The sequence below is a fragment of the Ailuropoda melanoleuca genome, unplaced genomic scaffold (assembly GCF_002007445.2).
Source record: "Ailuropoda melanoleuca isolate Jingjing unplaced genomic scaffold, ASM200744v2 unplaced-scaffold1061, whole genome shotgun sequence".
Classification (NCBI taxonomy): domain Eukaryota; kingdom Metazoa; phylum Chordata; class Mammalia; order Carnivora; family Ursidae; genus Ailuropoda; species Ailuropoda melanoleuca.
In genome coordinates this window covers 51,982-64,248 of record NW_023178960.1, presented here as the reverse complement: position 1 = coordinate 64,248, position 12,267 = coordinate 51,982, and the positions used below count along the sequence as shown (strand labels likewise).

The 12,267-nt window shown below is 46.8% G+C and overlaps 1 long non-coding RNA gene across 1 annotated transcript; it reads right to left on the bottom strand.

Moving 5' to 3' along the window:
- Positions 1-8,000: 8,000 nt before the first annotated feature.
- LOC117797646 lies at positions 8,001-11,402 on the bottom strand. The gene is made up of 2 exons (XR_004622635.1): positions 11,232-11,402; positions 8,001-8,402 (listed from the first exon to the last, which is right to left on the bottom strand). It is a non-coding gene; the product is annotated as an uncharacterized LOC117797646 (long non-coding RNA).
- Positions 11,403-12,267: the final 865 nt, after the last annotated feature.

The window sequence follows — 12,267 nt, the reverse complement described above, 5'->3', positions numbered from 1 at the left end:
ACCAGACTTTTTAGTTATTCATGTAACTAAATAAATGTCTTCTACTATTTAAGCCAGTTTGAGTCGGACTTTCCATCATTTACAACAGAGTGCTCTGCTGCGTCCATCCTCGTGCTGCTCCTCTCTTTCCTTGTCCAATGCTGGAGGCCTCTCTCACACAGAGAAAGAGAAAAAAAAAAAAAGCAAAGGCTAAACAGAAGAGGGAAGAAAAGAGAAGAGGGTTTGAAAGCCAAGTCCAGAGATCTGACTTCTCGGTGGATGCTCTGGAAGGAGATCCAGCACAGGGGACACGCGGAGCTGTTGGCCAGAATGAGTTCCAGGGTTATTTGGAAACGTCAATGATCTATCCTCTCCCTTCTCCCACGGATAATCGAGAGTTGGCTAATCCCCACCAAGCACAGCCGAGGAGACATCGCTGCTCTGGAATTCTGAGTCCTTCCAGAGGTACAAACCATCATGTTCAGAGTAAGTTCCAGGGCTGGGGCCAGAGGCCACCTCCTGTTAGTGACCCATCTGGAGCACCACGAGCCATTTCATGGACATGAGGAGAGAAGCCTGTAAGCACTCCTGCTTGCTCCTATTCCACTATGCCCCAAGCCTGCCCAGAAGACAAGAGGAAACGAGCCTGAACGCTCATCTCGCTGACCTGAGAGAGCAACGCGAGAACTCAAGTGCCCAGCGAAGTGCTCTCCTGGTAGCAGGATTTGAGAGAATGTGAGGCTTAGTGGTTTCCTGAAATGCCAGGCACATACCTGGAGATACTTAGGACCACCTGAGATTGCTCTGAATCCATGTTGGGGAGGGAGGTAGGCCTGGGGGATGATGCAGTGACAGTCAACAGGACAGCACATCTAAAGGGCTGGGCCAGTTCAGGGGCAACTCAGGCAACAGCAGCACCTGTGGTTCCAAGAGAAGGGAACACATCACAGCAGCATGGAGTTAGGGAGACAGTCACTATCCGAGGGGTGTGCCCATGAGGGGTAGAGTACCATCCCCCAGTCTTTAGTTCCAACACATACCAGCAGTGTGTACTCAAAGGTCTCTTGGAGAGTCAGTTTCCTTATCTGAGAAATGGGAATAACAGTAATTCCTCCTTTATAAGGTTGTCTAGATGAATAAGTGCATGCTAAGGGCTTAAGACAGCGCTTGGCACATAGTTGAGCTCAAGACAAGGCAGTTTTTGGTTACTGGGAGCAAGGGGGACTAGAATTCAATGGGGAGGTGGCATGGTGGCCTGGGGAAGCAGTGGTGAGCAAAGCAGGGGCCCAGTGCTCACCCCCGTCTATTCATTCAGCACTTAGCATCTAATAGCTAGAGACGCAGGGTGGGATCAGAGCTTCAAAGAGGCCAGGTTGCCACAGGGCTGGGCCAAGGCCTTCCCTCCAGCTGTAGGGGAGCTCTTTCTGAAATTGGGACAGACAGGCCTTACTGTGAGGGCTCAGTGGTCCACTGCTAGGGCCTGGGAAGGGCAGACCCTAGAGACAAGAGGCAGGCTCAGACAGGTAAATGGAATCTGGGGAAGAGTGGCTCTGTACAAAGCTGGCCAAGCTGGCACCTGTCCATGGCCCTCTGAGTTCTGTTCCTCTCAATGTCATGGGTGAATCAGTAAGTCTAAGGGAAAACCAAAGGGTTGAGAGTCTTTGTCTCCAGCTGTGTGGTTCAGAATTTCCTTAACAAAATGACGTTGAATTTTCACTCATGTTTCTGTATTTCATTTTTTAAGGTAAAGAATTTTTTTAAAGAGACTGTATGCTGCAAGAATGTTCCCGTGTCCTGTGTATGCACTTGGAGCCTCTGCTCCTTTGCCATCGGTCCTGAGAGGCCATGGAGGAGAAAGCTGAGAGTGTGCCCAGAGCAGGGTGGCAGCATTTGGAGCCTGGTACCACCACTCCCCCAGTTCTGGAGCTGTGTGATCTTGGATATGTTCTCCAGCCTCTCTGTGCCTTCGGTTGCCATCTTTTAAAAAAGTGGAGATAATGGTAAGTTAAATTAGCTAATACAGATAAAGACACTTGAAATAGTATTTGATACTTGGTAAAGGCCACTCAAGTGTTTGCTGATACACTTATGGTGCCGGTCCACAGCTGAAGCGACTGCAGCTCTGTCCCAGCCCCCGAGCTCCCCGCATAGACTCAGGGCCTCCTCAATTGCCCAGTTACAGCCCAGACTGGGGCACAAACCACACATTTGCTGAAGGCTTAATGTGTCCACCAGGATTCTTTTGGTTACAAGTTAAGAGTAAGTCTGACCCAAACTGACATCAGCAAAAATTAGATTTTATGAGCACACATAACTGAAGAGTGCATGGCTCACTTCAGATGCTCAAAGGATGAGGTCAGGCTCTGCTGTCACTCTCTCGACTTGGCTCTGCCTTATGTGTTGACTCCATTCTCAGACTAGATCTCTACTCACAGTCACAAGATGGCTGCCAATAGCAGCAGAGGCGACCTCCTCCCTGACTCACCATTAGAGAAAAATAAGTGAGACTCCTTCCCTACAGTTTGAAACAGAAGCCCTCAGTCCTCTGATTGGCCTGACTTGGTCATGTCATAGTCACCAGCATTTTGATTAGCTCGGTCTAGGTCAAGTGCTACCTCCAGAGCCAGAAATAGAGCCGCATAGAGAAATCAAAGTGCTGCTCCCCTCCACAGACGGCAATAAAAAGACAACAGAAAAACAAGTTCGCAGTATTTGAAGATGGCAGAAGTGAATTACAGTGCAAGGGAAGAAAGTTCTGCTTTCTCCTTCCTGACCACCTCGAAGCAGTTCGTCTCTCCTTACCATCCCCCAGATGAGATTCCAGGCAAGATGGAATATGATGGTTAGGAATCCACGTTTGGGAAGGAGACGGCCTGAGGCAAGTCTTGGCTTTGCTACCGATCCCTGTGAGACCAGGGCAATTGATTTTACAACCTTGGGCCTCAGTCACCTTGGCTATAGAACAAGCCTGGTAACACCACAGAGGTCCTGGGGTGCTGTGGGAATCCCATGAAAGGCGAAGGTCTGGGGGTGCGCGTCTGACCCACGGTAGAGAAACACTTTGCCTTGCGGCTGCTGTAACTGAGTAGTTATTCCCCCTCCAACTCTGGTCCAGGTCACTCAGAGTTGGGCTCTGGCCTGAAAGCTCTCAGGAGAGAGAAGGTGACCCAGGCCAGGGACAGGGAGGGCCCTCAGTGATGTGTGGATGCAGGAGAGCCAGGCTGGGGCACAGACCCGAGGGCGGGACCTGGCCGAGGCCAGGAATTCCTAAGAAGTGCTCCCTTCGCTTGGGGTTCGTAAGAAAACCACACCATCTCCTTTTGCCTTCAGAGCCCTCTCTCCTGAGAGAGGTGGTGAAAAACACCATCCATATAAGGCCCAAAGCTCTGCCGGGATTTGCATGCAGAGTGTGTATATAGATTAGAACATCTCTGTTGACTTGCTGCTTTAAACCTCCAAGGCTTTGCTGTTCATCAGAGTTTAATGTTCTGTTTCATGATGTTCTTGCCAGCGCTAAGTGGCTCTGTCAGCTCTTAGAAGGGAAACTTCCCCCTTCAGGGTGCATTTCCCCTGCCCCGAGCCGGAGAGCCCCGTTGCTAAGGGCATCTGTTCTGTTTGCTTGTGAGAAGTACAGATGTGAATAGTCACCACGTCCCATCTTTTGTTCTGCTCATCTGGCAGCCGGGGCCCCGGCTGACGGAACAGCTGCAGAACACTGGGGCTCCCCGAAGGGGAAAAAGAGAAAAGAAAAAATTCAAATAGAGCCCAGGAGGGTATGCCAGCACTCGGAGGCCTCCAAGAATCGGGTCTATTCTTAGGAACCTCACTCCACATCACTCAAACCCCGCGGAGGCTGAAGGGATGTGATTCGGTTCAACGTGGGTTTGTTGGCTGGGTTTGGTGGGCCTTCTCCAGGCAGCTCTGAGGGGAAGGGGTAGCTCAGAGAGGTCATGAAGATACGGTGTCTACCCACTGCAGGAGTCCACTCCAGTTGGGGCTGGGAAGAGCTGGCTCTCCCATGAAGGGACCTGAATTACAAAGCATCCATCTGGGTGACATTCCTATCAGAGGACGGGCCAGGACTAGCATCTGCCAGCAGGTGCTCAGCCATGACCTGAGCTAAGCTCATTGTTCAGGCCCGAACTACAGCTACCCCTTGAGTGTCCAGTGGGTGTTCCACACTGTGAAAGCATGAGGTGAAGAGTAAGCATTCCAGAAATCTTTGTCGAGTTGATGACTACCTCAAACCCTACACCAAAATTAAGTTCATGTATCATAATAATGCCATAAAAGAAGTGGGAGGAAGCAGACATGAATATTAATCCAGATCCAATCACATCAGCTCCGTTCGCTGCCTCATTTGTCCAATCCACCATTATGTCTCCCTTGGGTGATGGCGATTCTTCCTAATGGGTCCTACCCCTCTTTTACTTTATACACAACACAGCAGCCAGGCTAATCTTGTGAACACATGACTTATATCATGTCACCATTGTCCTCAAAGTCTTCCGCTGGCTTCCCATCTCACAAAGAGCAAAAGCCAAAGTCCTTCCATTAAGGGACTTTTGGGCCCTACATGACTTGTAGCCCGTGGGAGTGAAGCCTCGAAATCGCTCCGAGGGCCCCTGGTGAGACATCACATTGGGCATATGGAGCAGAGAAGAATTTGTCCTTGCCAAGCCTGTAGCAATTGCAGAATCATGAATGAATAAATCATTGACATTTTTTGTAAGCTACTAAGTCTAAGGTGATTTGTACACAGCAAGAGATAGTCATTAAGATTTCACATTTTATTTTTTTTTAAATAATTCACTACTAAAAAGATTCAAAGGCCACTGTTGTAGAAAAGTATCTAATGAAAGGATAAACTATTTGCCATGCATTTGATTTCAAAAGGTTCTAATGCCACATTGTACAATTTTTTAAAACATATTTGAGTATACAAGGTATCTATAAAGTTTGCATGCAATTTGAATTTTTAATTAATTCCTGCCATAATAGGTAGAAGCAAATTGCAAAATGCATCTCAATATTTATTATTTTTTTTAAAGATGTTATTTATTTCTTTGTCAGAGAGAGAGTGAGAGAGCACTAGCAGAGGGAGCTGCAGACAGAGGGAGAAGCAGGATCCCTGCCGAGCAAAGAGCTGGATGCAGGAATCGATCCCAGGACCCCGGGATCATGACCTGAGCCGAAGGCAGTCACTTAACCAGCTGAGCCACCCAGGTGCCCCACATCTCAATATTTAAACCAAATTACCAATGGTTTATTTGCTCTAATTTCTTTATAGAGGGAAAGAGCGCAAGGGGGAGAAAAGAAATTCTGTCATTTATTTTCCTGACTCCTACCTTCTAAAGTAGCCAATGTCCTCAAAGTCCCCGAACAGGCAAAGCCACAGCTGAGATGTAAGAGGAATAGGACAAGTTAAGTCTTAGGCTGAGTTACCAAGAGCCCAGTTCCTGATGGCTTGGGAAATCTGAACACATTTTGGGTGTTTTTAAATGTTTTCTTTTGTTGTTATTGGCGGTGGTGGTGCCTGTGACCCCGGCCCAGGCAAGACGCAACTCCTTTGGATAGGCTGGGTGACCAGCTTGGGGAAGCCTGTGTATGGAGCAGTTGAAACTGTTCCCCTGCGTCCTTTCCCTGTGATTCCTTAGCTCCTCTCTAAGTGTCCTTAGTCTCATGCATGTTGCTGCTCCTTGCAAACAGAACAAGGCTGAGTCAAGACATCCACACCGAGTTTTCAGGCAACTAAAATTTCATTCTTTTTACTAAGCCTCTCGCACTCTGGCATTGTTTTTTTTTGTTTTTGTTTGTTTGTTTTGGGGGACAAAATGCAGTCATTTACATTTTTCTGAATTTCACTTTATCTTTTTGGTTTCAACAGTGTTTCCCAACCTGTCCAGACCCACTGAACCTTAAATGGATCACCTGTCCTGCAAGCTGCTCCTCTCAGCCATAGGGCTTCTATAAATATCACAAATACATCTTCAGTGTCCTCCTTGAGAAAATTGTTGAACTTTGAAACCATGTTGAGGTGGGTAGAGACTTCCTGCAGAAGTTCATACTTGTTTGGTGTTGTAAAACCCCACAACCACCACCGACTGTAAGATTAAGTTAGCGTCGGACAAACAGGTAGGAGCCATCCGAGCTGGGGCTGGGTGACTTGTCCACGACCCCACCCAGAGTAAACACGGAACTCCCCTGTGGGTACCTTCAGTTCCATTACTGCTCCACGAGCTCACTAAGCCTCTGTGAGGCCCAATGCAAATTCTGTTCCGTGTTTATTATTCTAACACGTGTCAATGTCCTCTTCCTATTTGCCAACATAAGCTCTTTTGAAGGTAGGGACAATTTTTTGTCATTTGGTTAAACAGAATAGAGGATTAGGGGCTTCTAAAATGCTGGATGGGGAGCGATGGGATGAGTCAGAGTAACACGGAGGAGGTTTCTATAAAAATGTCTTTTACCCTTTTAATAAACACGGCAAGTCAATGGAGAAGAAAAGGATGATTCAAGAAACAATGCCAGGATATTCGTTAGCCATTTTGAGGGGGAAAAAACTCCATTTTGGCTCTAACCTCATGCCATGAATCAAAATAAATTCTGGAAAGATTCAAGAGATAAATGCTACAAAAGCAAATCGTTTAAATGCAGGTCAGTGGGCTAGAACTGAGGGTCCAGAAATAATCTTTATATCTGTTCTTACATCGATGGTCAATTGATTTTCGGCAAAGGTGCCAACGTGATTCTTTGGAAAAAGGACAGCCTTTATAACAAACAGTGCTGGGACAACTGGAGGGGTCCCAGGCAAAAAGATCAGTTAGACCCTTACACTCCCCACAACACAGAGCTCAGACTGATCATGGACTTAAATGTAAGGGCTAAGACAATAAGACATTTAGAAGATAACACAGGAGAAAATTTTTAACACCTTGGGTTAAGCAAAGATTTCATCGATAGAGCACCACAGGTATGATCCAGAAAAGAACAAGTTGATAAATTGAACCTCATCAAACTTCAGCAGTTTTGTGCTTCCTGGGGGCCTGGGTGGAGGCTCAGGAGGCTAGCCTCCAACTCTTGGTTTCAGCTCAGCCCATGATCTCGGGGTCGTGCGATTGAGCCGGTGGGAGCCATCCTCAGATTCCCTCTCCCTTTCCCTCCCCCTCTGACCCTCCCTGCTCCTGTGCATGCATGTGCGCTCTCTCAAATAAATTAAAAAAAAAAACAAAAAAACAAAAAAACAACTTTTGTCCTTCCCAAGACACCATTAAGAACATGAAAAACCAAGCAACACACTGGGAGAAAATCTCTGCAAACACAACTCCTGCCTCAGTTTGTCTGCTTCAACGGCACACAGTAAACAAGTTAACACATAAGAAAAATGTCAGAGTGCACACTCTGCAAATGATAAACTACTGTGGTATGTTGGGTGTTAGCCCCGTCAGACTGCATAGTTTGAAAAGGGTTTTCTGCTGAGAGGTCATTTCTATCAAGAAACTTGAGTTCTGAGTAACTAACGAAAAGTCAGTCATGTGAGGATCCCAAGGGAGCACACACCAGGCTGAAGCAAAGGGATGTGCAAAGGCCCTTTGGTAGTCACAAGCTTGGCGTGTTTGAGAACATAAACGATGGCTGGTAAGGTTCTGTCAAATTGGGCAAGGACGAGAGTAATATCAGATGAGGCCAGAGCTTTAGGAACATGCCTGGTCCCAGAGGGCTTTGAGAAATAAGGTGAGGACATGGTCTGTCCTCAAACTTGACTGAATCAGATCAGCGTATGAAAGTGACTGAACAGAGAATGGATTCCAAAAGGGTGCGTACTTAGAGTTCTTAGTTGCAAATAACAAAGCTGACCCTGGCTGGTTTAGCAGAAAGAAATTTATTTTCATTTTCTGTATTTATTTTAATGAATTAATTTATTTTTAAACTGATCTCTTTTAAAGACTTTTATTTTTTTTATTTATTTATTTTTATTATGTTCAGTTAGCCAACACATAGTACATCATTAGTCCTTGATGTAGTGTTCAACGATTCATTAGTTTTATTATAAAAGGCATTGGGCAGCTCATAGATTTTTTTTGGAGTACCCGTAAAACAAGACTCAGGGGTCAGGGGTCTGGGGACAATTCCTAAAACCACAAGGAGGGAACGCCTACAGCTGATGGCCAACTGATGATACTTCTATGCATGAAACTCAACTGTGGCACTCTTGCAGGCTCCCAAGTCAGTTGCCTTCTGCTGTTTCCAAAAATTAAGAAGATAGCATAGACTTTCCTCTTTCAAGCTGCTCACCACTGAATCAAAGTCTCCAAATGGCAAAGCCTCGGTCACCAGCTTACACCCTTATTGCAAAGGAAGCTAGGAATTTGAGTTTCCTCGGTTCTGACTTTAGAGAGTGGAACTCACAAGGCTGGAATTTTCTGAAATATTAAAAAGATATTGTTAAAAAATACTAGGAAGTCAGAAAACATGAAAAAATTCCATGAAATAGAATGAGAGCAAAGTATGGATTCCAATGAGGACATGGTTATGGTATTCCAGAGGAGGAACGTTGGAAGACTTCATAAACTGGTGACATATTATAGGATGGTGGTTCTCAAAGTACAGCTCATGACTAGCAGCATCTTCTGGGGACTTTGAAAGAAATGTAAATTTCAGGCCCCACCCTGCACTTACTGATTCAGAAGCTCTAAGGATGAGTGAGGCCCAGCAACTTGGCTTAACCCAGACAATTCTGTTGCACACTCAAGTTTGAGAACCACCGATCTAGGACATGGAAAGAAGAGGAGTAGGCAGAAGTAGTCTGCAGAACTTCTTGATGGATTTGATATGGAATTTAAGGGAGAGAGTGGAATCAAGGAAACCACCTAGATTTTTACTTGAGCAACTGGTAAAGTAATAGCATGTTTTACTAAGATGGAGAGATGGCCGGTTGAGGGAATGAAGACTGGGGAATTCTGTGGACAGGCAGAGTTTGTTAAGCATGTAGGGGAAGATGCTAAGTACACAGTTGACTGTGAGTCTGGAGTGTTTGGGAAAGGCCAGTGATGGAGAAGTAGGTTTGGAAAGCATCAACATTTAGATAGTACTTAAAGCAAATACCAGTGAGGTCACCAGGAGAAGATGTAAAAGAAAATGGGACCCAAGACAGATTTTAAAAGTCAAAGTGAAATGTGGGGAGAGGATTCAACCAAAGATAGAGATGGATTGGCCGTGGTTGACATGAGTAAGCATGGCAGACAACTCTCACAGGCTGTGATGTCACAGAACACAAGAAAAAAAGTATTTTTGGGAAAAGGGCATGGCTTACTCTGCTGGATGTTGCTGAAAGGTCAAGATAAGAGACGAGTGACCCCCTGACAACATAGAATTTTAGGGAATCATATGGAAATTGCTAGATTTTTCCCCTAAATTTGTTTCCGGCTATCCAGAAGGGTAGGGAGTTAATAAAGAAGACTAAGTAATATATTAGTTATCTCAGGCTGTTATACAAAATACCATAGACTGAGTGGCTTAAACAACAGAATTGCATCTCAGGATGCCAGCATCATCAGCCTCTGGTGAAGGCCCTCTTCCTAGCTTGCAGAAATTTAGCTGCCTTTTCACTCTGCCCTCAGAGCAAGCTCTCTTGGTATTTCTTCTTAAAAAGCCACTAGTCCCATCATGAGCGCTCTACCCTCCTGACCTGCAAATACCATCACTTTGGAGACTGGAGCTCCAGGTTATCAATCTGGGGTGTGGAGGGGAGACGTGATTCAGCCCACAGTAGATAAGTTATGTAATATCAAGAAGATACTTTTTCTTTGCTCAGGTGGGAGGAAGGTGGGTGCCCTGAAGATATGGCTACATGCATACTAGGAAGTCCTCTTCAACTCCCATCCATCGCACCCTCCCCCTATCAGGTTCTCATCATCTCTCTTATCGTCAGACCTCCAGTTCTCACCGCCCCCTCCACCCCGTGCATCTTCCATGCACCAGACAGATATCCTGAAAAGGCAAGTCTCTCCATGCCACTCTTTTGCCCCAAACCCCATGGCTCAGTGGAGTTTCCAAAGTGTGCCTGATTCTAAGAATCCCTGGGGTGCTTGTTAGTCTGATCCCAAGGTCCTCCATCAGTTCTGGAGTGAGTCTGGGGCACCCAAATTTTTAGCAAGTGTCAATCAAGTAATGCTTAGCATCCAGGAAGTCTGGGAAACACTCCTCCACAGGATAAAGTTCAAGATCCTTAGCAGGGCACGATGGTGCCTGATGGACTGGCCCCCTCTTCTCTCTGCAGCTCCTTGGAAATCCCCACCTGGCACTCCAACTCCAGCCATGGGCAGTTGCTTGTGGCTCCCAACCCCCCCATTCTTCCTTGTGCCCCCATGACTCCTTGCCTGAAAGGAGACGCTTTCTTCACTTGGCACCCTGGCAAACTCCCTCATCTTTCATCTCCCTGCTTAGAGCTCCCTCTTCCATGAGGGCCCCTTGCCTCTGCCCTCCTTGTTGACACTTCTTTTACACTTCGACTGCATTGAGTATGTTTCCACTGCAGCAACGTTGCAGAGTTTCAGATTTGCCTATTTGCATGTTTGCCTCTCCACCAGATGGGTCTGTCCTCCAGAGAAGGGAATGGGTCCTATCATCTTTGTATCCCTGGCTCTTTGCACAAAACCAGGTGCAATGCAAATATCCAATCGCTGTTTGCTGACTAAATAGACCAGTAAATTATTATGGACAGGACAAAGGAATTCAATGGAATTGCATATTCCTTAAGGACTGCTATTAAAACTCAGGGGAGAGATGGTCATCAAGAACACGTGCACACACACAATGGTACTCAAAGAGAAGAAGAATGCCACCCAATGTGGAAGCCAAGCCCTCTGCTGTTGCAGACAATAAAGGTAACAATTAACCACAAGCTGGTCCCTCTCTGGGTGCAGATCCAAATGAGAGAGAGAGACAAAGAAGTCAGTCAGAATAGTGAAAGCAGCATTGTTTCTGGGAGTCAGGCTGGAGAATGGAGGCTTCTAAGACCCTGTTGAAATTCTGAATATCCCTGAATATCCTATTCAAGCAGGGAGAATTTCCCTGAATGAAGACCTTGGGATAAACCAACTCCCAGAAGATTGGCCAGAGCCCTGACTCCTGGGGCTGCTCTTACAGAGAAGTGCAGGGTGCTGCTCCCAGAGATCAGGCTGCCCTGAAGGACAGCAATAAAGGCTGATGTCCCCCTCCCCCCCCTGGAGAGGACCCTTCCGCAGTCTCACCTGCCAGAGAAAGTTACTTCTGCTTCCAGGAGGAAAGAAGGAGCAGTGGAGAGGGGCAGAAGTGTTTCTGTCATGTATTTCTCTCCCGGGGAGTGGAGCCGAAGCTCCCTCCTCTCTGTGGAAACACCAGCAGTGGGGGGACACATGCCCCCCACTGGCCCCCACTGTGGAAGTGCTTCAAGAACGGCTGATAATTGTAGAGTCAGGTTTAAGAAGGAAGTGAGAAGTTTTTCCAAAGTCAGAAGGGAAATGGAAAAGTTCACATCACGTGAATCTGTGGAGTGCTGAGAAGAAGCCTGTATGAGAAACTCAGAATCCGAAGTTTAAATAGCCCCAACTTCAAAGTTGGGAGAAGGTGGGGGAGCCGCTTCACCTCTCTGAGCCTCCCTTCAGCCATCCGTCAAATGCAGCAGGGGCGGGAAGGGGGTAAGTTAACTCCTGTTGTGCCTCTGGTCCAGTGAGGTGGCAGAAGGGCAGGGTGACTCGGTGTTACTGTTGTCATGGGTACTGTAACAGCCAATGTCACACTCAAGAGATGGGTGACGGGTGAATCCATGCGTCTGTCCCTCCAGTCACTCCACTCCCCCTCATCAACTCCCACCTCACTTTTCCACCAGGCCCGTCCACCTCACCGGCCTCTTCCAGCATCAGCTCTGCCCCTAGACCCCAAGAGACAGAAGTAATGCTTCCTGGCCCCTCGAATGCTATTACAGTGAACATTTAAGAACTCTCCCACGCTAATTCGGCTCTCCGTGCCCTTGAACTCTGCCTTCAATTCAACCACCTCCAGTTATGAGATTCTAGGGAATGTCGTGCCTGGGAAATTTTGTGCCCCTTTCTGAATTCGGTAGCCCAAACAGGCACAAACAGACCTCCGCCCCAGAGGCTCTGTCTAAAACTTGGATGTTGATGGTAAAATCTCAAGCTATATTCCCTACAACGGCACTTTCTGTCATAGTTACCCAATCAGCAATATTTTGACCTGGGAGAGGTTTACCCCATCATCAGACACATTCAACAGACGAGGACCACAGGT